This window comes from Lynx rufus, unplaced genomic scaffold (genome assembly GCF_022079265.1).
Source record: "Lynx rufus isolate CCGP_SWC_20201006 ecotype Redwood Valley unplaced genomic scaffold, mLynRuf1.p SCAF_4, whole genome shotgun sequence".
Lineage (NCBI taxonomy): Eukaryota > Metazoa > Chordata > Mammalia > Carnivora > Felidae > Lynx > Lynx rufus.
The window spans coordinates 61,595,998-61,619,209 of record NW_025814856.1 but is presented as its reverse complement, the minus strand read 5'-3'; the positions used below and the strand labels follow the sequence as shown (position 1 = coordinate 61,619,209).

The 23,212-nt window shown below is 50.0% G+C and overlaps 1 protein-coding gene across 2 annotated transcripts in view; it reads left to right on the top strand.

Annotated features, from left to right (window-relative positions):
• NUDCD3 (NudC domain containing 3) overlaps window positions 1-23,212 on the top strand; it is a 62,650-nt gene that overhangs the window by 6,755 nt on the left and 32,683 nt on the right. The gene's annotated exons all lie outside the window — the stretch shown is intronic.

Here is a 23,212-nt window from a genome sequence, read left to right as displayed (position 1 = left end):
CAAGTGAGAGGGTCTGTGAATGGAGCTCTTCGGTAACGGTGACAAGCAAAGCAGACAGCCTGCGGCGACACAAAATGTAGGGTAGGGAGGGTTCGTTCCATGAGATTAGGTGGGTGAGACTACGGGGTCATGACAGCCGTACTAGGTAGTGGGGCTCACGGTCAGCAGTTGTCGGGGCAAGCCTGTTGATGAAGACAAGCAGTTCTTGCAGGTGGATCTTGGGTCAGAAAGGGGCAAGATGGGGGGCGCCTGGGTGGCTCAGTCGGTTAAGCATCTGACTTCAGCTCAGGTCATGGTCTTGCGGTTTGTGGGTTCGAGCCCTGCGTTGGGCTCTGTGCTGACAGCTCGGAGCCTGGAGCCTGCTTCGGATTCTGTGTCTCCTCCTCTCTCTGCCCCTCCCATGCTCGTGCTCTATTTCTGACGGTCTCTCAATAATAAACATTTAAAAAATTAAAAAAAAAAGAAAAGGGGGCAAAATGGGGCCTGGGGCCTGGAAGTGGAGGGGTCTTGGCAGAGAGTCACCAGGTCTGGCCGTTTCCTCCCTCCTCTAACGTTTCCTGTAGTGCAAATCTGCTGGAGATGAATTCCGTCAGCTTTTATTGGTTTGCACATGTCTTTCTTTGATGCCGATTTCTGAGAATACTTCTGTGGTCTGTAGAATTCCAGATAACTTTTTTTCTTCAGTGTTTTAAAGAATGTCGTTTCATTATTTTGTTGTCTTGTGATGAGAAGTGAGTGAGTATTCTCTGTTCCCCTTGGTGGGTCCCCTCTCCCAGGTGCTTTTAAGATATTTATCACTAGTTTCAGGATCTGATTACAACCTTCTGCGGTGTGGTGTTCTCCGTGTTTGTACCCTGGGGGTTTCTCAGCTGCCTTCTGCCTCTGTTGCATTTACACCCTTCTAAGATCCTTAGTGCCTCCTTTGGAACAGTGTCTAACTCCGTCTTCACATTTACTCGTTTCTCCTTTTTAGTGTCTAACCTTCAGTTAAATTCATCAGCACGCTTTTTATTTTCCAGCTCTCCAAATTCCTATTCATTCTTTTTTATGGCCTCGATCTCTCTTCATTGTTTTTCTCTAAACACATTCCATATCTCATAAACATGATAGCTGTGTAAAGCCTTTATCTGCCAATTCCATCATCTCTGATTTCTCGGTTTGTTATTGGCTGTTTGCTATTGCTTTCTCCTGATTTGGGATTACATTTTCCCGCTTCTTGACATATCTGGTAATTTTTTACTGGATGCCTGACATTGTTGATGTTATGTAGCTGCGTCTCTGGATTTTGTATTCTTCCTTTAAAGAGTGCCAAGTTTTGTTCTCATTTTTTTTTTTTTTTTAGGTTTATTTACTTGAGAGAGAGATAAGGAAAGAATCCCAAGCAGGCTCTGATGCAAGGCTCTGACTCAGGGCTCCATCCCACGAACCATGAGATTGTGACCTGAGCTGAAACAGAGTCCAGGACCATTAACCGAGCTACCCAGCCGCCCCTGTCCTCACAGTTATTTATCATAGATTAGTGTGATTTTTCAGAAGCATGTTTTTCAGCTTTGTTGGGGGTGTGTCTAGAGCACCTCTTATTCCAGGGCTATCTCAGTCCCTGTCAGGATCGCACTCCAGGGGCGCCTGTTTCCCAGAAGCTGTGTTCCCTTGGGGTTGCGTTCATGTGGGGACAGTTGACTGTTTGGCAAAGACTCAGAGGGACCCTGGACAGTTTTCTGAGTTTTTCTGTGTGTAGCTGCCTGCTTCCTGTGGTCTTTGCATAAAATGTTTGGGTATCAGACGGAAGACTGAGCATACAGAATTACTCATGTTTATAGACTGTCTTAAAAAAGGTGACCAATGTGGGTGTCGTGATGGCCTGTTTTACGTGGTGGCCTGGTGGGCCCCATCCCAGGCGTCGCTGTGGGGCATTCTGTGGAGGTCACCGGCGCCCGTAACCACTGGACTCCAGGTGAGGGACATCATCCTTGGTGACCTGAGTGGGTCTTATCAGTGAGGTGAAGCGCACTGGAAGCAGGGCAGAGGCTTCCCCGAAGCAGGAGACATTCACACCGTGGAACAGCTTTGCCCCATTCCCAGAGAGCCCGCTTGTGGCCTGCCAGCCACCACAGCTACGTGAGCCCGTTCCTCGCGGGACTCTCCGAGTGTCTGCATGGCGTGCTACTGGTCATGTCTTTGTGGATGAACCCTGCTGCACACAGATACTCCTGTCGTATGATGTTATGTGAGAAAAGCAGTTTTCAGTGTGATGCCGAATTTGAAAACCGTGAAGTTATATGCATGCAGAGAACACAGCCTTCGAGGGGATAAATGGTGAGTCCTGGTTATCAGAGAGTGGTGGTTTGGGTTTTTATTATCATCTTTCCCCCCTTACCGTATCTTCTAAGTTTCCTACAATGAGCATACGTTTTGTTTTACTAAATTTTTTATCTCATTTTTAAAAATAATTCAAAAAGCTTTTTTAAAAGAGGGGATTTGTTTTTAATTTGTGCGTTAGGGTTCGAATGGCTGCTTCATTCACATGTTGAGACCCTATTTTTCTGTTCTCGAACCTACAAGTTGTATTCTGGGCTGGAATCAGCCTGAGTTGTGCGAGTTGCGCACCAGTGTGGGTACAGAGTGAAGACTGGGGTGTGTTCCGGGATCCTTGGCCTCGTGCCGCAGGACCAACCCTTCCAAAGATGGGCACCTTCTTTGCCTTCAGGTCCTAACTGGCTTTCCGTGAGCGGATCAGGAAGTTGTGGCTCCCACGTCTCTCATTGGAGCGGAGCCGCAGGGCTGCGGCAGTCCTGGGGAAGGAATGGAAAGCCACCCTTTCCCGGTTCTGCCGTTAGTGGCACCCCACGTCCTTCCGGTCAGTGCTCAAGATCGCTTGTCCTATAAACTGTAGCTCTCTGGGGTTGTGCTGAGTAGTGTAATGACACAGGGGCCCTGCCCAGTGTGGGCCATCTGTTCCCAAGCAAGTCACCTGCACTCTGGGTCTGAGCTGGCTGATTTCTGCTCCTCCTGTTTGCCACCCGTGTGCTGGCAGTCCTGCCCGGATTGGCAGTGATGACGGGAGACTCTCCCTTCTCTCGTTGGACAGGAAAGTCACATATACACTTACTGAATTAAACAGATTCAGCATAGGCACCAGGGAAAAACCAAGTAAGAGAGTGAAAACCTACATCTTTGTGTCTTACGTGTGTATGTTTGTCATCAGCTATTGGTTGTGGATGGTAGAGGGATGTTTTGTCTTGCTGTGATGTAGTTCACCCTGCAGCACAGTTTGCTCGTTGGCAGTAGTTACTGATTTCTGCAGGTGTGGTCTTGTGAGCGCCATCATGCTTCGGACAGGGTCCCACCCAGTCCCCCATCTGGACCTATGCCAACCATGGGTCTGTTCTTTTTTTAAATTTTTTTTAATGTTTGTTTATTTTTGAGAAAGAGAAGCAGAGCATGAGAAGGGGAGGGGCAGAGAGAGAGGGAGACATAGAATCCGAAGCAGGCTCCAGGCTCTGAGCTGTCAGCACAGAGCCCGACACACAAGCTGTGAGATCATGACCTGAGCCGAAGTCAGATGCTTAACCAACTGAGCCAGCCAGGCGTCTCCATGGGTCTGTTTTCTTCCCCCCAATTTTTGCAGTCTATGTTTTTATTTGTCTGTAATTGCATACTGATTTTTATCTTAAAGCCACACATACGGGTTTTTTTTGGTGAATGAGGGGTTATTTGAGGGAAACTTGAATTGGATCTAATTTTCCCGTGGCTGTGAATTTCATTCTCGATGCTGCCCTGCTGTCATTGTCAGGACTTTTCCAGTGAAGTTCAGGAATGCCCCTCCCCGCTGCTTAAAGTGCTTAGTTTTGTTCTTTAGCGGAGAGAGGGCGTTTGGGTGCACAGATGTCCCTGTGCACACAGCAGCTTAGCATTGAGAACATGTCTGTGTCTGCAAGGAGCGTCCACAGTAAAGACTGGAGGAGGTACTGCCTGAGTCCTGGCGTTTGCCCCGTGCGTGGCCCTGTGCCCTGGGCTCAGAGGACTCCCGGGGTGCTGGGCAGCTTTCAGAAATGCCGCCCGCATCACTGGTGCTGTGAAAGGACAGGGGCTGAATTCCAGTAGCATCAAAGGCCTGTGAGGCCCCTCTCGGAGCCCCCTGGGGGGCTCCCCTCTTGCATTCTGGGTCTGGGGTCTCCTGCAGCCCCCCTCTTGGCCAGCAGGTGGCGCTGTAGGTAATGCAGTGATGGTTGCATTGGCTGGTGCTGGCGAGCCTACTGGAATCCGCAGAGGCTGTGCCTTGTCTGGCTTTTGCCTTTAGAAGTCACAAACAGAACTCTTTAAAAGAGAAGAAAATAAAGGAATAATTATCAGGGAGTAAATGATCACTTGGAAATAGTGTCTCTGTCCTTAGAGCTGTGCCTGGATGAGGGACAGGGTGCTCCCAGGCTGCCCATGTTGAGGGTGGTGTGTGCCCCGGGAGCATCCAGGCCATCCTTCCCTGTGCAGGAAGCACTCCACTGAGTGGCGGGGGGTAGGGGGGAGGGGGGTCTCCTGGAAGAGTGTGGTGTGCTGGACAGCTGCTTGCTGCGGTCCCTGGTTTTGGTGGCATGGCCCTTGTGTCCTGCTGTGGGACAGATCCAGGTGCTTCCTGGGATGGGGACGGAGTCATTTGGAGGAGAGCTTTCAGGTTTCCTAGCGGCACTCTTGGCAGTTGCTTTGTTTCTGTCCCGGTTTGGCTGCCCCCAGACCCGGGCGCAGCCCCCTGTTCCTCCGTGCTCCTGTCCACGCCCACCCTCAGCAGAGCCTCCTGGCCGTCTGTCCTCATCTCACGGTCCACTCAATGCTGGTGGTTCCGCCGTGTTTCAGCGTTGGGGCAGCAGCCTGCTGGACATGTGAGCTGAGCCCGACAGGTGTACTGACTCAGTTTCATAGCGTGTCTCCTGTGGTCCCGTGCCCTAGGGGTGCTGCTTCCTGCCGGGGCATCCACTCCTGATGAGCTGGCTTCTTGGCTTTGTCTCTAAACGGGTCCTTTGTCTGTTGGCCCTGGCCTCTCCGGGTGCCCGTGGCAGGAGGCCCCTTGCCAGAGTCACATGGACATGCCAGAACACCACCCCACAACACCACCCTGTGTAGCCGCCCCGTTGGCTGCATCACACCTGCTGAACGCGAATCCCCGCACATAGTGAGCGGGCACGAGCTTCTGCGAACAGTATTCCTTCTCTCACACGAGCCACCCGTCTCTCTCTCCGGCCCATCTGGGGTGGACGCTGCTGTCGCCCTCCAACCATTCGCTCTGAAACTGCCCCTTCTCCGAGCCCCCCTCACGTGCCCTCCACAGGGTATGAGTTCTCCAAATCCAGAGAGTCTGATTCAGGTTGTTGGTTACAAGTACTTTTTTTCTTTCTAGAAGCTGCAGTTTTGTCTTTGTTTTGCAGTTAATTTATAGCTTACAGGCTTCATCTTTAGAAGAGGTTGGCCTGTACATCTTAGAACAGTGACTTGTACTGAGTGTGTTGGGTACTGAAACTGTGTGGGAAAAGTGACCTTGCATCCTGGCCTGTGGGGTGGAGGCCAGGGGGAGCGCATCTGTGTGTTGGGGGGAGGCGTGTGGAAACCCGGGGAGCTCGTCCCCCTGGAAGTCTGCTGATTTTTACAGATAGAGGGATTGGGATGTAAGTGCCGAAGATTTGCTTAAAACCTTGTGGTTAGAAGGCAGGGCCAGCGTCAGTGGGACTCGAAGCCTTAAGTATTTGGTGCTCTCCAAGGCCTGAACTTGGATGTGTTTGCTTTGCTGTGTTAAGAAAAAAGTAGCTGGGGCACTTGGGTGGCTCAGTCAGTTGAGCGCCAGACTTCGGTTCAGGTCATGATCTCACAGCTTGTGAGTTCAAGCCCTGTGTCAGGCTCTGTTGCTGACAGCTCAGAGCCTGGAGCCTGCTTCGGATTCTGTGTCTCCCTCTCTCTCTGCTCCTCCCCTGCCTGTGCTCTGTCTCTCTCTCTCTCTCAAAAATAAATTAAAAAAAAAAAAAAAAAAGAAAAAAGAAAAAAAGCAGCTATTACCAGATCTGAGAAATACTTTTCAGAAGTAAAACAACCAGCTTGTAGTTAAACATATTTCTAGAACATTAAAGAATGTAATGTTTTATGCTAGCTGCTTTTTTTTTTCATTGAAAAGGAAATATATACACCTTGCCAAAAACGCATCAGGTAGAATTTAAACACGGAGGAGAGCAGACAGCGTGTCATAAGGAACCCACACACACTTGTTGCCGGCCACCAGCCTCGGCACCTGACACGGCCCCCTGTGGAGTCATTTTAAAACAAATTCTGGGGCACCTGGGTATCTCAGTCCCTTATGTGTCCAATTCTTTTGATCTCAGCTCAGGTTGTGATCTTGCAGTCGGGGGATTGAGCTCCGCATTGGGCTCTGTGCTGAGCTTGGAGCCTGCTCAGGATTCTCTCTCTCTCCTCCCTTGCCCCTCCCCTGCTGGCATGCGTGCTCTTGCTCACAAAATAAATGAAAACAACAAAAAGCAAATTCCACTTCATCTGTCAATATTTTCTTTTTTTCTTTTTTCTTTTTTTTTAGAATAGTTTGTTTTTTTTTTTTTTAATTTTTTTTTTACCGTTTTATTTATTTTTGAGACAGGGAGAGACAGAGCATGAACAGGGGAGGGTCAGAGAGAGGGAGACACAGAATCTGAAACAGGCTCCAGGCTCTGAGCTGTCAGCACAGAGCCCGACACAGGGCTTGAACTCACGGACCGCGAGATCATGACCTGAGCTGAAGTCGGCCGCTTAACCGACTGAGCCACCCAGGCGCCCCTGTCAATATTTTCAACTAGCGTTTAAATTTCCAGCTTTCTTCTATGCCCTACTTTAATAATAAAGATTTGTTTAAATCTGTAAATAAGGCTCCAGCCACATACCATTTGTAGCTGACCTACTTATTTTATTTTCTCACAGTTGATTTGTTAAAAAAAAAAAAAGAATCAGGGCACTCAGCTGGCTCAGTTGGTGGAGAACTTAGCTCTGATCTCAGGGTCATGGGTTCAAGCCCCATGTTGGGCACAGAGTGCACCTAAAAATAGCAAACAGGTTGTTGGTGTGTTGTTTCCCGCTAACTGATTGTTATAGGGTGAAGTAAATTGGCAGTTACGTTTTGGGTGAACATTTTGGAAAGTTACAAGAGTGTGTAGTGGAAATGAGTTCTCCCTAATAGGAACCATTGTCCATACTTTCTTTTTTTTTAACGTTTATTTATTTTTGAGACAGAGAGAGACAGAGCATGAACAGGGGAGGGGCAGAGAGAGAGGGAGACACAGAATCTGAAACAGGCTCCAGGCTCTGGGCTGTCAGCACAGAGCCTGACGCGGGGCTCAAACCCATGGACCGTGAGATCATGACCTGAGCTGAAGTCGGATGCTTAACCGACTGAGCCACCCAGGCGCCCCATTTTTTTTTTTTCATACTTTTGTGAAATGCGCATGTTCTCTACAACTTTTATTTTTTACGTTTACATGTATACATATGTCTGTGTTGTGTCCCTCATCACATATGCTGTGCTGCGTGTGGACTTTCTGTTTCACCTGCAAGCGTGCTGGGGTCTCCCTGCTGCCAGGCACTCTTCTCGCTTGGGGGCTCTGTTGTGTCCTCACGGCCCCCACGTCACGCAGGTAAGGACCCGCCCGAGCTGGGGCTGCGTTGGAGATGAGCAGAACCTGGGTTTGCCTTTGGCGGGGAGGGCAGTGTTCCACTACACAGCCCACAGCCCTGCTGTCGCGTAGCCCTCCCCGCTCCCCAGCTTGTCCTTGAAATCACTTGTATTTGGGGCTTTAAAAGCTGACTCCTGGACCCACCCCTACTGATCTGATTGAATTGCCCTTGGTGGGAAAGGTGGGGGGGAAGCATGTGTCGCGATTTTCAGGAGCTTTCCAGGTGACTCTGTTGCCAGGTTTTCTCCTGACTGCCTTCAAGTATTCCACCTGGTGGGTGTAGCGTCACTAACCAGGGCCCCCGTGGGGAGTGTAATTAGGTGGTTTCTGGTCTGCTGCCGTCACCGATGATGCTGCAATGAATACGCTGTGCGTGTTTCTTGGAAAATGTGTATGAATATCTGTTGGATGAATTCCCGGGACAGGAGTTACTGGGTCAGAGGGTGCAGTGTGTGTAACTGTGACGGGTATTGCCGTATTGGCCCCAGAGAGAGTACCAGTTTTCCCACTGCCAGGCTCTCGGTGGCACCTGACCCACCCTGGACGCCCACTGAGGCCCTCGCCTGCCGCTTGGCCACTCTCGCTTTGTTACGTTGTTTTATCTGACATATGTTGGGTTCTGATTGGCTTTGTGTATGTCGCTGTGTTTTTTTTCCTTTTCTGTTCTGTTTACTCACAGGTATTAAACGCTTTGTTTTATTTGTTTGCCAGGACTAGGCTATTTTGTTTACCAGCACTTTATTATAACACGTTTTCGCACGTGGTGGACTAGTGGTTTATCTCTCTGTCCCCTGCCCACCGACCCCCCAGCTTTTCTGGAAAAATTTTCCATGTAAAATTCTGTTGAAATCTTCATTGAAATACATTAAATTTATGTTTTACATTAGAGGTAATCGACATTTTTACATTATTGAGTCTTTTTGTTTGAGAACAGGCTATGTCTTCATTACTCGTCCTGTTTTATGTTCCCCTGTAGAACGTCAGTGTAATAAGACTTTGTCTTCTCTGGCTGACGTCATTGTAAAAATACAGCATATGACACAGGAAACATGCAAAGTATGTGTTAACTGACTGTTATCACCGAGGCTTCCAGGCAGTGGTAGGCTGTTACTAGGTAAGGTTTTAGAGAGGCAGAAGTCAGAGGTGGATTTTCCACTGCAGGGAGCAGTTGGCGCCCTTAACCTCTGCATGGTTCAGGAATACAGAATAGTTAGTATCTATTTCTTAATAACAACTGTATTTAGTAATAAGTTATATACATTTTTAACATTTAGAATTTTAAATGCTCCTGCATTTTTTCTCGCCGTTGAAATTTGCCCAGAGCACCTGGAAGGATGGGGCTGATGGTTGCTGAGGGAAGAGCAAAAGAGGGGCTGGTCCTGGGGGCCTCGGGTTGGGCCAGGGCTGCCTTGGGTCTGAGGAGCTGAAAGCCGTGTAGAGGCAGCCTGGCCTGGTATAGCGATTCAGCAGTTCCACATATCATCAGTGCTCATCATGACCAGTGCCCTCCTTAGTCTCCATCAGCAGTTTTCCCTCTGCCCCATTGACTTCCCCTCTGCCCCATTGACTTCCCCTCTGGTAGCCAGCAGTATGTTCTCTGTAGTTAAGAGTCTGTTTCTCAGTTTGTCTCTCTCTCTGTTTCTTTTGCTTGTTTCATTTCTTAAATTCCACATATGAGTTAAATCATGGTATTCGTTTTTCTCTGACTTATTTTGCTTCGCATTATATTCTCTAGATCCATCCCTGTTGTTGCAAGTGGTTAAGATTTCATTCTTTTTTATGGCCGAATAATATTCCATCATGTATACATATCTCATCTTTATCCGTTCATCCATTGATAGATACTTGGCTTATTCACATAATTTGGCTATTGTAAATATGCTGCAGTAAACATAGGAGTGCATATATCTTTTCAAATTAGTGTTTTCATAGTCTTTGGGTAAATTCCCAGTAGTGGAATTACCGGTTCACATTTCTATTTTTAATTTGTTGAGGAACCTCTATACTCTCTTCCAGAGTGGCCGCACCAGTTTGCCTTCCCACCAACAGTGCTCGAGGGTTCCTTTTCCTGCACATCCTCACCATGTTTTTTTGTCTTTTTGATACTAACCATTATGACAGGTGTGACATGGGATTTCATCATGGTTTTGATTTGTATTTCCTTGATGATGAGTGATGTTGAGCATCTTTTCATGTGTCTGTTGGCCATCTGGAGGTCATCTTTGGGGAAATATCTGTTCATGTCTTCTGCCTATTTTTAATTAGATTGTTTGATTTTGAGGTGTGTAAGTTCTTTATATATCTTGGACACTAATCCTTTATCTGAGATGTTATTTGCAAATATCTCTTCCCATTTTATATGTTTTCTTTTAGATTTAATTGATTCCTTTGCTGTGCAGAAACTTTTAATTTTGATGAAGTCCCAATAGTTCATTTTTGCTTTTATTTCCCATGGCTCAGGGGACATATCTAAAAAAATGTTGCTATGGCTGATGTTGGAGAAATTACTACCTGTGCTCTTCTCTGGGATTTTTTTTTTTTTAAGTTTATTTATTTATTTTGAGACACAGAAAGAAAATGTGAGCAGGAAAGGGGCAGAGAGAGAATCCCAAGCAGGCTCCATGCTGATAGCAGAGAGCTCAATGCAGGCCTTGAACTCAGAAACTGTGGGATCATGACCTGAGCTGAAATGGAGTCAGATGCTTAAGCAACTGAGCCACCTACGCGCCCCCCTCCTTCAGACTTTTGATGGTTTCTATCTCACATTTAGATCTTCCATCGTTTTGAATTTATTTTTGTGTATGGTGTAAGAAAGTGGTCCTGGGGGGCACCTGGGTGGCGCAGTCGGTTAAGCGTCCGACTTCAGCCAGGTCACGATCTCGTGGTCCGGGAGTTCGAGCCCCGCGTCAGGCTCTGGGCTGATGGCTCGGAGCCTGGAGCCTGTTTCCGATTCTGTGTCTCCCTCTCTCTCTGCCCCTCCCCCGTTCATGCTCTGTCTCTCTCTGTCCCAAAAATAAATAAACGTTGAAAAAAAAAAATTAAAAAAAAAAAAAAAAAAAAAGAAAGTGGTCCTGGTTCATTCTTCGGCATGGTGCTGTGCAGTTCTCCCAGCACCATTTGTTGAAGAGACTTTTTCCAATTATATATAGTTTACCACTTTGTTGAAGATTAATTGACTGTATAATTGTGGATTTATTTCTGGTTTTCTGTTTTGTTCCACTGCTCTGTGTGTCTGTTTTTGTGCCACTACCACACTCTCCTGACTACGGCTTTGTAATATAATTTGGAAGTCTGGAATTGTGTTGCCTCCAGTTTTGTTTTTCTTTTTCAGGATTGCTTTGGCTCTTTGGGGTCTTTTGTGGTTCCACACAAGTTTTAGGATTGTTTTGTTCTAGCTCTGTGAAAAACACTGTTGGTATTTTGATGGCGATCGCATTAAACGTGTAGATTGGTTTGGGTAGTATGGACATTTTAATAGTGTTTGTTCTTCTAATCCAGGAGCATGGAATGTCTTTCCGTGTGTTAGTATTGTCTTCAGGTTCTTCCATCAGTGTTTCATGGTTTTCAGAGTACAGGTCTTTCACCTCTTTGGTTAGGTTTATTCCTAGATATTTTATTATTTTCAGTGCAATTGTAAATGGAATTGTTTCCTTAATTTTTCTTTCTGCTGCTTCATTATTAGTGTATAGAAATGCAACCGATTTTTGTACGTTGATTCTGTGTTCTGAGATTTTACTGGATGTGTCAGTTCTAGTGGTTTTTTTGGTCGAGTCTTGTGGGTTTTCTATATAGAGTACCATATCACCTACAAAAAGAAGTTTGACTTCTCCTCGCTGCATTGGATGTCTTTTATTTCTTTGTGTTGTCAGATTGCTGAGGCTAGGACTTCCAGTACTATGTTGAATAGAAGTGGTGACCATGGACATCCCTGTCATGTTCCTGAACTTAGGGGAAAAGCTCTCAGTTTTTCCCTACTGAGTATGATATTCTCTGAGGGTTTTTCCTACGATCGCCTTTATCATGTTGAGTTATGTTCCCTCTAAATCTACTTTGTTGAGGGTTTTTATCAATGAACGGATGTTGTACTTGGTCAAAGGCTTTTTCTGCATTCATTGAAATAATAATATGGTTTTTGTCCTTGCTCTTAGGATGTGATTTGTGAACAGTGAACCACCCTTGAATCCTGGGAATAAATCCCATGTGATGGTGGCAAATGATTTTTTTTAATGTACTGTTGGATTTCATCTGCTAGTATTTTATTGGGAATTTTTGCATCTGTCTTTGTCAGTGATAACGGTCTGTAGCTCTCTTTTTTAGTGGGGTCTCCTCTGGTTTTGGAATCAGGGTACTGCTGTTGGCTCTGTGGGTCTTGTCAACTCTGTGTCCTGTCGCCTGGAGCATACCTGGCACATAGTTGGCACTCATACCAGTTGAGCGAATGAATGATTCTGGTTTAAAGTCACGTCAGAACATGATAAACCCTTGAGCTTGAGCACATCTGATGGATGCCATGACCTAGTAACGCTCGGCTTCCCTCGAGTTTTCAGAGTAATGGCGCTTGCCTTATGCCTGCTGTCTTTCTCCTGTCGTCTTTTATGGCAACTCTGTGTTCTTCAGCCCCCCTGCTGGGCCCGGAAGCCTCTGTGGCATTTCCGGAGAGCCTCCCTGGTAGCATGAGCCGCAGCAGGCCAGCGCCCTGGACGGTGCGCCAGGGGGCTTGTGAGCCTTCCCTCGGGAGCAGGAGCGATCTGGCCTGCACGCGTCCTCCTGGAAGTGGCGTCCTCTCGGAAGCCCACAGTGGGTGGCAGGCAGAGTTGGAGCGTCCAGGGGGTGCTGACAGAGGGTGTGTGGCGGCCTGGTCGCGCCCCTTGCCGCGAGGACCCACGGAGGAGGCCCTGTCGGATGGCCGTGCTGTGAGCCAGGCCTGGAGGCCTGGGTCTGGGGCGGCGGAACAAGGCCAGTGGGTGCTCTCCTGCTGCTTGTTTCGAGGTCTCTGAAAACACTTTGTATTTTTAGATTATTCAGATTTGCTGAGAAACCTGTTACAAAGATCTTACAGAGAGTTCCCACATCCCCAGATGCCAGTGTCTTCTGTGAGTGGGGGCTGCCCAGGGCTCATCTGAAGGCCGCCTTCCCACATTGCCCCTGGTCCCCGCCCAGCTGCCACCCTGGTCCTCACTCCCCTGGCGCCCGGAGCAGCTACTGCTGAGGTCCCAGACTGGCTTGTGCAGGTGCCCATGGGGCTGCCTGTGGAACAGCTTCTCCCCCCTCCCTGCTCTCTCAGCTGCCCATGTGCTTGTGTGGACGCGTCTTCACTGGTGTCCACCTCTGGTTCTTTTGCTCAGGGTGCCCCATGCTGTGGACTTGTCCTGTTGACACGTTTTCACAGTTTCTGAGCATGTGTCCGTGTTGTCACACCATGTGGTGTGCAGATCCTCCTACACGGTTCCAGAACCGGGAGCTGGAGCCAGGCCTGTTCATGCCCATTGCCTGGTCTGGATTTTGTCACCCGCTGAAACCGTCCTCAGCTTTTCACTTCCCGATCACAGCCCATGTTCCCTTTTGTAAATTGTATGGTGCGGGCTGGAGGAAAATGCATTCACATGCCAGTCCCATGTTGCTCAGCCGCTGGCCTCTGGGCCACTGTTTCCCTGCATGCACTGGGGGGAAGCCGTTGGCTTTCTGGCTCACCCGAGGGGCGTGTGAGGCAGTGCTCAGGCGTGGGAACCTGGCTGGGCCCGCCGCTCTCTCTCAGTGGTGCTTGTGCACTGAGCGTGTGGGTCCCTTCGTCTCTCTTCAGGAGCGCCAGCCCAGGGGGTCTGCTGACCGGATGCGGTGGAGATGGGTGGCGTGTCATGGTCCCTGATTGTATGAGTGGTGCTGTTTTCCTTGGGCGGCACCGTCGTGTTGCAGGGTGGGAAGGAGCTGCTTCCCTGCAGGGGTGTGGTGTGGCTGACAGTGGGTGGAACCTGGGGGGGGTCAGTGAGGGGCTGCAGGGGTGTGGTGTGGCTGACAGCAGGTGCAGCCTGGGGGTTGGTGAGGGGATGTTGGAAGGAAGGCAGCCAGTGCCCTCAGGTGTCCACAGCAGTGGCCCCAAGTCCCCATGTGCTTGCATAGCATCTTCAAGGGTGTCATGCTCCCTTCCTGGCACCTGTAGGGTGGGGGACAGGGGACAGGTCTGGGTTGCTCCCCCCAACTGGTCCCAGTGCCCTGCCTGGGCCATCCCTCTGTCCACCCCCCCCCCCCCCCAGCGTCCCTGTGCAGTCAGACTCCCTGAGAGCTTTGTCTGCTCCAGCGCTCTGCAGTAAGTGGGCGGTGGGACTAGCTGTGACCTAGAAACACTTGAGCGTTTTCCAGGAGGCCCCCGGGAAGCAGAACACGGGAGGAGGATGTCATTTCTGATGCTTGTGCCCTCTCCCAGGAGAGCAGACTTCTGGTCCTCGTTTCCTCTTGTGGCCGTGACCCAGTGCCTGCGCCCCGGCACGGTGGGTACTGCACAGGGTGGGCGTGGCAATGACGGACTTCCTGACCTGCTCCCGGGTGACTGCCCACCCTGCGCCCTAAACAGGAGGACCCCCGAGGAAAACAGGTCCCAGGCTCTCGGAACAACAAAAGCAGCAGAGCCTGCGTCAGAGTCAGGAAGAAAGGGAGCAGTCACCCCCCACGAGGGCCCACAAATGTGGTGCGGTCCCCTCTCTGGCGGGTCAGCACGGCCCTCTCTGGTGACAGGGTCCTCTGTGGGATGACAGGGGCATGGGGAAGGGCTCCGCCGAGCGTGGTCCTGGGACGAGACTCTGTGGGCCTGGCAGCCCGTCCCGGCTGCGGGCCTGTCTGTGCCGGCATCGTGTCCCCGCTCTGGATCTCTGCTTGAGCGCCTGGGGTTTTGCTGCTGTAGCCCTTATTTAGATCTGTTTCCATGGTAGCTCTCCAGCCTTGGAGCTTCCTTTTTCCTGAAACGTAGGTTTTTGTTGGCAATTTGGAAATGCTGCCTGCAGATACTTGAAGGGGCCGTGGTGGTGGAAGAGGGGGTGCAGTGGGGCTCTGTCTGCTTCACTGGGACCCCTGCCTCCGTCTCTCCATGGAGAGGCCTTTTGGGAGATGTGTGAGGGCACAGGATGCCGATGCCTCCCCTGCTCGCCACGGGTTCTGCATTCTGGACCAGCTTTGGGCTCCACGCCTGAGTGAGCAGGTGTGGTTCTTACACCCCTGCCCACACGGGGCCTCCCCCCATGCCATCTGCATCCCTGCTGCCCACGGTACGTCTTGCACGAGCATCCCCATCGACCTCGATGCTGCGTGTCCTCCAGGGTGGGTGCCCAGTGTACTCTGCTGGGCTGTGCTCCACGACCTGGCCTTCTTCTGGAATTCTGGCAGGGTGGGGACTATACAGATGACCACAAGGTCTCCAGAAGTAACCCGTACTCATTGGGGGAAACTCAGAGATACGTATTTAAACAAGACAAAAGGATTAAAAGTGCCTCTGACACTGGTAATGACCATTATGTGTTCTCTGGTTGCTGGGGTCGTGCCCGGCTGGGCTCCCACTGAATGTCGGCCCCTCTGTCCTGCAGACACTCAAGAGTTAAAGCTTTCTGGTGTAGACGTGAGTTTTCTGTCTGCACCCTTACCCCGGGGGTCCTGGGATAGAGTGATTCGTTCCCACATCAGCTGGACCACGGGGCCTTTTCTTTCCCATTTAGCCTGCTGTCCCCTTGAGGGGCACTTGTCTGGAGAAGCCTAAAGTAGATTTCGTCTAGAAAGTAGATTTCTTTGCAATTTGTCATGATCTTTCCTTGACACAGGTGATGAAGCCGCTCCTGTGCAACTGTAGATGCACTTGTGGTCACGGTGCTCCCACCCGTGAAGGTGTGGACTTAAGAGAGCATGGTGGTTCTAAGACGGCCGTGGATGCTTTTGAGTCTGTGTCCCTCCCCGGTGTCACTTGGCGCATGTGGTCTGCTTGCTGCGGTGTCCTGGGCGTCACTGCTCCCTGTGGGATCCCGTGCCCTCTCCTTTCCGGGAAGCTGGCTCTTCTCAGGGTTCAGGGAACCATGGCCATGCGTTCCAGGTTCCCGGGAGTGCTGTGAATGCTGTCTCCTTTCTGTGGCGGTGCTGTCTCGTGTCTCTGGGGTGACCTGGGGTGGGGGGGGATCTGTGCCGGCGTGGTTCTGTGTCAGCGGAGCCCCCGACACCAGGCATCTGTCCTCCCAGCTGGGCCTCATGCCCCCTGCTCCGGAGCTGGGCTTGGAGCCTTTCCCCCACTGTCACCTGCTCGTTCCCTTGAGTGTATAAACTGGCTGCCCCATACACACGTGTGCACACGTGCAAACATGTCTGTGAACCCGGCAGGCCCTCACCTCTTAGGTTTCCTGCCTGCTCCGCCCCTCACACTCTGCCTTCTTTGCACACCCTCTCCACTCTCTGAGCTCAGGCCTTCCTGGGCAGTGTCCCCTGCTGTCCCTCTTCTGTTGGGCAGTCTCTGTGGGGACTTCCCTGGACCTGCCTTGTGCAGTGGGGGCTCCTTCCGATCCTCCAAGGCAGCCCCTCCCATGCCCTTGCTCTCGTTCCATTGTCCTCTTGCACATGAGCTGTGTACATTCTTGTGCGTGAGTGTCACTTAAGCTTGAGGCGTGAGGCCTGCAGCCCAGGGTCCAGGCCATGTTCTCAGGTTGTCAGGCACCGAGAGTATCACCCTGCCTGGCCTGTGCTGGCTCTTTCCTCCCTAGAGGAGGGGGACCCTGACGCTGCCTCTGCCCATCCACTTGGCAGGGTCCCCGCGGCAGCCCTTCCCTAAGTGAGCCGTGTGTCCGCTCTCCGCCACACTCTGTGTCGTGGGGACTGTCCTCAGTGTCTTGCAGCTGTGACAATGGGGTTGAGCCCCGTGTCTGTCGGGTGTCTCCTGACTAACTGTGAGCTACCTGGGAGGGGTCCAGGGAGACAGGCCCCCTGAGCCAGCCTGCTGCGCCACACGCATCTGCGGGTGTGGTTGTGAAGTCCCGGCCGATGGCACTTGTACAGGCCAAGCACTGCCACAGATGACCACCTGGAACAAGGTGTTCCTCAATGAGAAGTGACTGGAAGCTTCCCCAGGCCCCCCATTTTTCCCACTGCCCCCCAGGTGCTACATTTGTGCACCCCGTTCTGGTAGATGGGCCCCCCAGCCCCCTGTGTGGATGGCTGTGCACACGCGTGTGTGGCAGTCTGTCCCCACCAGGGGACCACGCTGCCAGGGGAGCGTGCTACATTGTCCAAGTTGTACTGGCCCGAGAGGGGCGTGTGAGGTTCAAGTGTTTAGTTCTCTCGCGCATGAGGTGTTGTGTTTCTGTGCATCGAAGGGCCCTGGTATCTCTTTCTGAGAGTGCTCCTTATGTTTTCCGTCCATTTTCTGTGGGACCTTCTTATCTTATACGTCGGTTTTTAAGAGCTCTCTGTACATACTGGGGAAATTCGATCTTCATCTGTGATGTATTTTTCTCCAGTTTGTCTGTTTTTATTTAAAACTTTTAAAAAATGTTTTTATTTATTTTTGAGACAGAGACAGAGCATGAGCAGGGGAGAGGCAGAGAAAGAGAGGGAGACGCAGAATCTGAAGCAGGCTTCAGGCTCCGAGCTGTCAGCACAGAGCCCAACACGGGGCTCGAACTCATGGAGTGTGAGATCATGACCTGAGCTGAAGTCAGACGCTCAACCGACTGAGCCACCCAGGCGCCCCTATTTAAAATTTTTAAACTATTCATTTATTCATTTATTTATTTTTGAGAGAGAGAGAGAGACAGAGCATATGAGAGAGAGAGGTGAGCATGGGAGGAGCAGAGAGAGGAGGAGACACAGAATCTGAAGCAGGTTCCAGGCTCCGAGTTGTCAGCACAGAGTCCGACACAGGGCTCGAACTCACAAACTGTGAGATCGTGACCTGAGCCGAAGTCAGACACTTAACTGAGCCACCCAGGTGCCCCTAATTTGTCTGTTTTTATTTGTCTGATACTGCTTGTGATAGTTTTTTCTCCAAGCAAAGGTGTTTAACATTTAAAATGCTATAAAATTCATCCTACCTTTATTTTCTTTTGTGTCTGGGTTTTGAGTTAGAAAGGTTTCCCTACACTGAGGTTATGAAGGATTTCACCCATTTTTCCGTTTTGTGCTTTATTTTATGATTCTGTGAAAGTGACCTGGTGTGGTGTCACTTTTCTGTTCATGCCTGCAATCCGTGTGCTCTGTGTGTGTGTGTGTGTGTGTGTGTGTGTGTGACTGTGATCTGTGTGCTGTGTGTGTGTGTGTGTGTGTGCGCTGTGTCTGCACTGTGTTTTGTGTGTCTCTGTGTCTGTGTGTGTATCTGTGCGTGTCTGTGTGCTGTGTGGTTCTCTGTGTGTGTGCTGTGTGCATATCTGTGCGTGTCTGTGTGCTGTGTGTGTCTCTTTGTATGTGCATCTGTGTGTGTGTGCTGTGTGTGTGCTGTGTGTCTGTGTCTCTGTGTGTGTCTGTGTGCTCTGTGTGTGTGAGCCCCATGTTGCTGTTGGCCTGGCACACTTGTTAGGAATCGTGTGGACCTTCCTGAGGCTGGCCGGGCCACCGTGCTCCCCTGTCCATCTGGGTCGGGCTGTGTGCCCACGGACCAGCCCTTGTACCAGTGCACGTCTCTGCTGCATGAGTGGAGGGTCCTGCCGGCTGGTCCGAGGTGTTCAGCCCAGAGGCCGTGAAGCAGTGTGAATGGTACCCGTCCTTCCCTGAGCCGCTGCATCTTCTGAGCCCTGCGGACACTGCTCCTGTGCGCTCGGAGGGCCGGCTGGCAGGTGGCTCTGTCCGCAGGGAAGAGCTGGTGGTGTAGACCCCACGGCAGCGTCCTTCCTTAGGTCTTGTTTTGCCGTGGACACCTGTGTGTTTATCTCCAGGGGTGATTCTCCTGCAGGCAGCTTAGTGTCTGTTTAGGATGTGAACACAAGGTTTCCTTGTAAACTACCCTCTTAGGCCTGCCCGCCCAGTGCTTCTTTTTTATAAGGAATAATTTGCAACACTGCCCTTCCCACCTTGAGGTCGGGCCCCTGCGCAGTCACCAGAGCAGTGCTACACCTGTGTGAGTTTCTGGAGGGCGGGAGACTTTTCGCAGAGCCCAGAATTGAACACATTTGCATGCAGATGTGTGCCTGCAAAAGTCACACTGTGGTGAGCTGCGTGAGAAATGTTAGGGTTTCTGTCTACGCTGAGATTATCTGTACACAGGCTTCTGCCTACTGGTGTCTGGGGTGTGCGTGGAGGGTGTGGGGCGGAGGACAGTGCCCGGGGCCCTGGAATCGCCTGCTCCCTCCAGGCCCCCGGCACTCGGCAGCGCCCGTCGGCTGGGACGCGCGTGGGGAACAACCTGCTTCGGGGTCCTGTGCTCCATGGGGAGTGAAGGCGGTAGGTCCACTGGTGAATTCCTACTTAGAAATGTCCCCCGAGACACAGCGTGCAGGCACTTCCGTAGCGGGCATGCTGAGGGTGCTGAGGACTCAGTCCAGAGCCTGGATGGTAAGCTTTTCATGCGAAATTTCACAGCAGTTCACGGAATGTGTTTGTAAGCAGAATGGGTCTGGCTGTTTGATGAAGTCACTTTATACGTCCTCAAGGAGGCAGAGGTAAGACACATGTCTCTGTGTCTCCCTCTCCCCTGTGTGTCCATGCGTGTCCATTCAGACCCGTGGCTCAGGGCTGTGGGAGAACTCTGCCTTTGCCCCCACGCTGCTCGTATTCTTGGTCCACGGTGCCGAGTACCTCCCTGGGACACCACCTGCTTGGCGGTTGGGTCTGAGCACCAGGCTGTTGCTGTGGAAGCCCCATTGTCACCTGCTCATCGCACCGCTGGGCAGCTTCCTTGTGGCCCCCAGCAACTGCCACATCCCTCTGTCTGGGCTTGGTCCCCGGGCTTCCCTGTGTCCTTCCGTTCCGGGCACCGGGGGCAGGGGGGTAGTGGGAGATGTAGGAAGGGCTCACCTCGAGGTGGCACAGACAGACAGCCTCAGTCTGGACCGCGGGCCATCCAACACTCTTCCTTCCCACTTCCTTCCACTGAAGGTGGGCTGGGGAGGCCCTGGGGAGCCACGTGGGGTGGGTGGGTGGGGGTCCAGAAGGAGCAGGTGCAGCCAAGGGAAAGAGTGACGGCGCACTTCACACGGGCTCGGAGGAGACCGCGCTCTTCCAACAGAGCAAACGGGAGGCCCTCCCCGTGGGCTTCATGGGAGGTGTGGTGGCCATGCCTGAGCAGCGGTGACCTTCCCCGGAGCGTGCTGTGCTCTGTGTGGTGTCGCGAGCTGTGGTTCTCTTGTACCCAGGCCTTTTGCCCCCAAAGTTGGAGCATCGGCTCTGTCTCGCCTTTATTTTCTCAGTGCACTTCTAGTCTCTTCTCCCGTGTCCTTGGTGTGGGACAGGAGTCACCAGGCCACAGTGCTCAGAAGTGTTTTCTTCTGATGGCAGGCTTTTGTCTTGGCCAGTGTGGCTTAGGTGGTAGTGGTATCACCCGCACTGCCAGTTCTTGAAAAGGGCCTGTGGTCGTGGTCTGCTCTCTGCAGACGGGCTGTGGGCGGGCCGGGGGGTGGGGGGGTGGACAGCACGTGGCTTGAGACGGCACCCATGCATGTGTGGTGGCTCCTTACACTTTGTCCTGCGTCCGTTGGAAGAGAGCTGACATGTCCTGCACAGTGACTTGCCCTCAATGTTTGCTTCTGTTCATTACTCCAGGGCCTGGAATCTGCTGCCCTTCGGGCCAGTTTTACAAATAAAACTTAGCGTGTCTTCTTACGCACCACTTTCCTTTTTCCAGTTGGTCCACTGCATCCTGGGGAGGATTTTCCCAAACAGTGTCTTGTCTTGGGTGATTTCCTTTGTGCTACAATGTAGCAATTTCTGCCTCCCTTCACGTTGTGGGGTGGATGTACCCTTCTGTCATCTACAGAAGGACTCCAGACTGTTCTCTAATATTGTTTGATTCCTTTAAAATTAACACCACTGTGACCAACTTCTGTTTTATAACCTTGAGCTCTTCAGTTGGTATCCCAGTGAAACTGCGTGTTAACCTGAAGACTGTCACTGGCTTAGTCTTAACTCTGCTACTGAAAGCTGGTGTCTCGTTGCATTGTTTGTGGCTCCCATTTCCCTCCTTTCCCCTTATATTCAGTTACTGACAGTTGCCCTGCAGAATTAGGTACAGATTTCGTGTGTCCTGAGTTCAGTTAATACCCAGATATTTATTGTTTGTGCTGAGTTTAGGAATGGTATCTTTCCCACTATGTGTTACAGCTTGTTAGGAAAGTGGTTAATTATAAAAGTAATAATAAAAGCAGGTTTTAGAAAATTTGGAAAACAGAAAATTTCTCTGGTTTCATCATTATTAGTATCTTGTTAGATGTCCAATTAAAAAACTATATTTGCTATATATTAAAAATTATAAAATAATTTATATATAAAATAAAAAAAAATTTAATGTTTGTTTATTTTTGAGAGAGAGAGAGAGCATGAGTGGGTAGGGGCAGAGAGAGAGGGAGACACATAATCTGAAACAGGCTTCAGGCTCCAAGCTGTCAGCACAGAGCCCAACGTGAGGCTTGAAGCCACAAACTGAGATCATGACCTGAGCTGAAGTCGGACGCTTAACCAATGAGCCACCCAGGTGCCCTAGATCATTTTAATATTAAAAACTACTTGGCTGTTGTAACAGGAGAGTTGTAAGTACGTATGCATAAAAATAAATTCTCCTAATTCTGTAGCTAATGTTACACACCACAGAGAATGTCCTCACACAGGTTTTAGAAATGGGGACATAATCATCCACATACTGTAAAAGTACTTACTGTCAGGTACGGTTCAGTGTTTAGTGTATCTGTAAGGCTGCCCAGCCATCACACGGCCTCATTCCAGCCATCGTTCTTACCCCAAAAAGAACTCCCCTCCCCATTTCCTCCCTAACCTCCCGTCCCTAGGCAACCACCAGCTTACTTTCTGTCTCCATAGTTTTGTCAGTTCTGGCATTTTGTGTACTTGGAATCAAGCAGTCTGTGGCCTTGGTGTCTGGCTTCTTTCACTCAACATAGTGTTTTCCAGGTTCATCCGTATTTGTAGCAAGTATCAGGGCCTCATTCCTTTTGTTGGTCAAAACCTCATTGTATGGATGGACCACACTTTGTTTACTAGGTCATCAGTTAACGGACACTTGGGTTGTCTGTTATGAATAGTGGTGCTATGAATATCTGTGTACATGTTTCTGTGTGGACGCACGCTTTTGTTTCTCTTCAGCATATACCTGGGGGTGGATTGCAGAATCATACAGTAGCTCTGCGTTTGACCTTTTGAGGAACCATCAGAGTTTTCCACAGCCGCTCTAGCCTTGCATACCAGTACCGTGAGGGGGTTCCCATTTCTCTGCAGCCTTGCCGATGCTTGTGATTATCTGTCTTTTTTGTCTTGATGGTTTAGATTTGCATTTTCCAGTGACTAAAAATGTTGCACATGTTTTGCATGTGCTTATTGACTGCGTATCATCTTTGGAGAAATGCCTATTCAGGCCATTCACTCATTTTTAATTAGGTTATCATTTTAGTGTTAGATGGAAGAGTTCTTTATATATACCGGACACTAGGCCCTTCTCAGATAAATGATTTGTCAGTATTTTCTCGCATTCTGTGGGTTCCCATTTCTCTTTCTTGACAACGATCTTTGATGCACAGAAGTTTTTAATTTTGATGAGGTCTGATTTATCTAGTTTTTCTTTAGTTGCATATGCTTGTGGTATCGTATTTAAGAAACCATTGCCTACCCCAAGATCACAGTGATTTACTTTTGTATTTTCTTCTAAGAGTTTTATAATTTTAGCTCTTGCAATCTCTGACCCTTCTGAGTTCATTTCTGTGTGTCTGAGGTTGTGGTTCAACCTCAGTGTTTTGCATGTGGGTATCCACTTGTCCCAGCATCACAAACGGACTTGGTTTCCCTGTTGAGAAGCAGTTGGCCGTGAACTTGAGAGTGCGTGTTTGGGCCTTCAGTTCTATTCTGTTGCCTCTCCATCTTGTCTGTCCTCATGCGGGTACCACGTTGTCGTGGCTGTCGAGGCTTGCTATAAGCTTTGAGGTTAGGGAGTGTGAGTCTTGCTGTTGGTTTTCCTTTTTTAGGATTGTTTTGGCTATTCTGCCCTTGCATTTCCATATAGATTTTAGGGTCAGCTTGTCAGTTTCTGCACAGAAGCCTGTTGGGGGTATTGACAGGTACTCATTTATGCACTGGCTGTAGATGAGTTCGGGGAGTTACCGCTTACCAGTATTTAAATTTTCTAGTCCATGAACTTATGAGGCCTTTCTGTTCTAGTTCAGTTTATCTTCAGTTCTTTTCACCATGTTTTGCTGTTTTTGGAGATTAATTTTTTTGTGAGGTGTTTTTGCTGTTAAATTTATTCCTAAGCATTTTATTCTTTTTCTAAATTTTATTTATTTAAGTAATCTCTGTACCTGACTTGGGGCTTGAACTCATGACCTTGAGATTAGGAATTGGACGCTCAA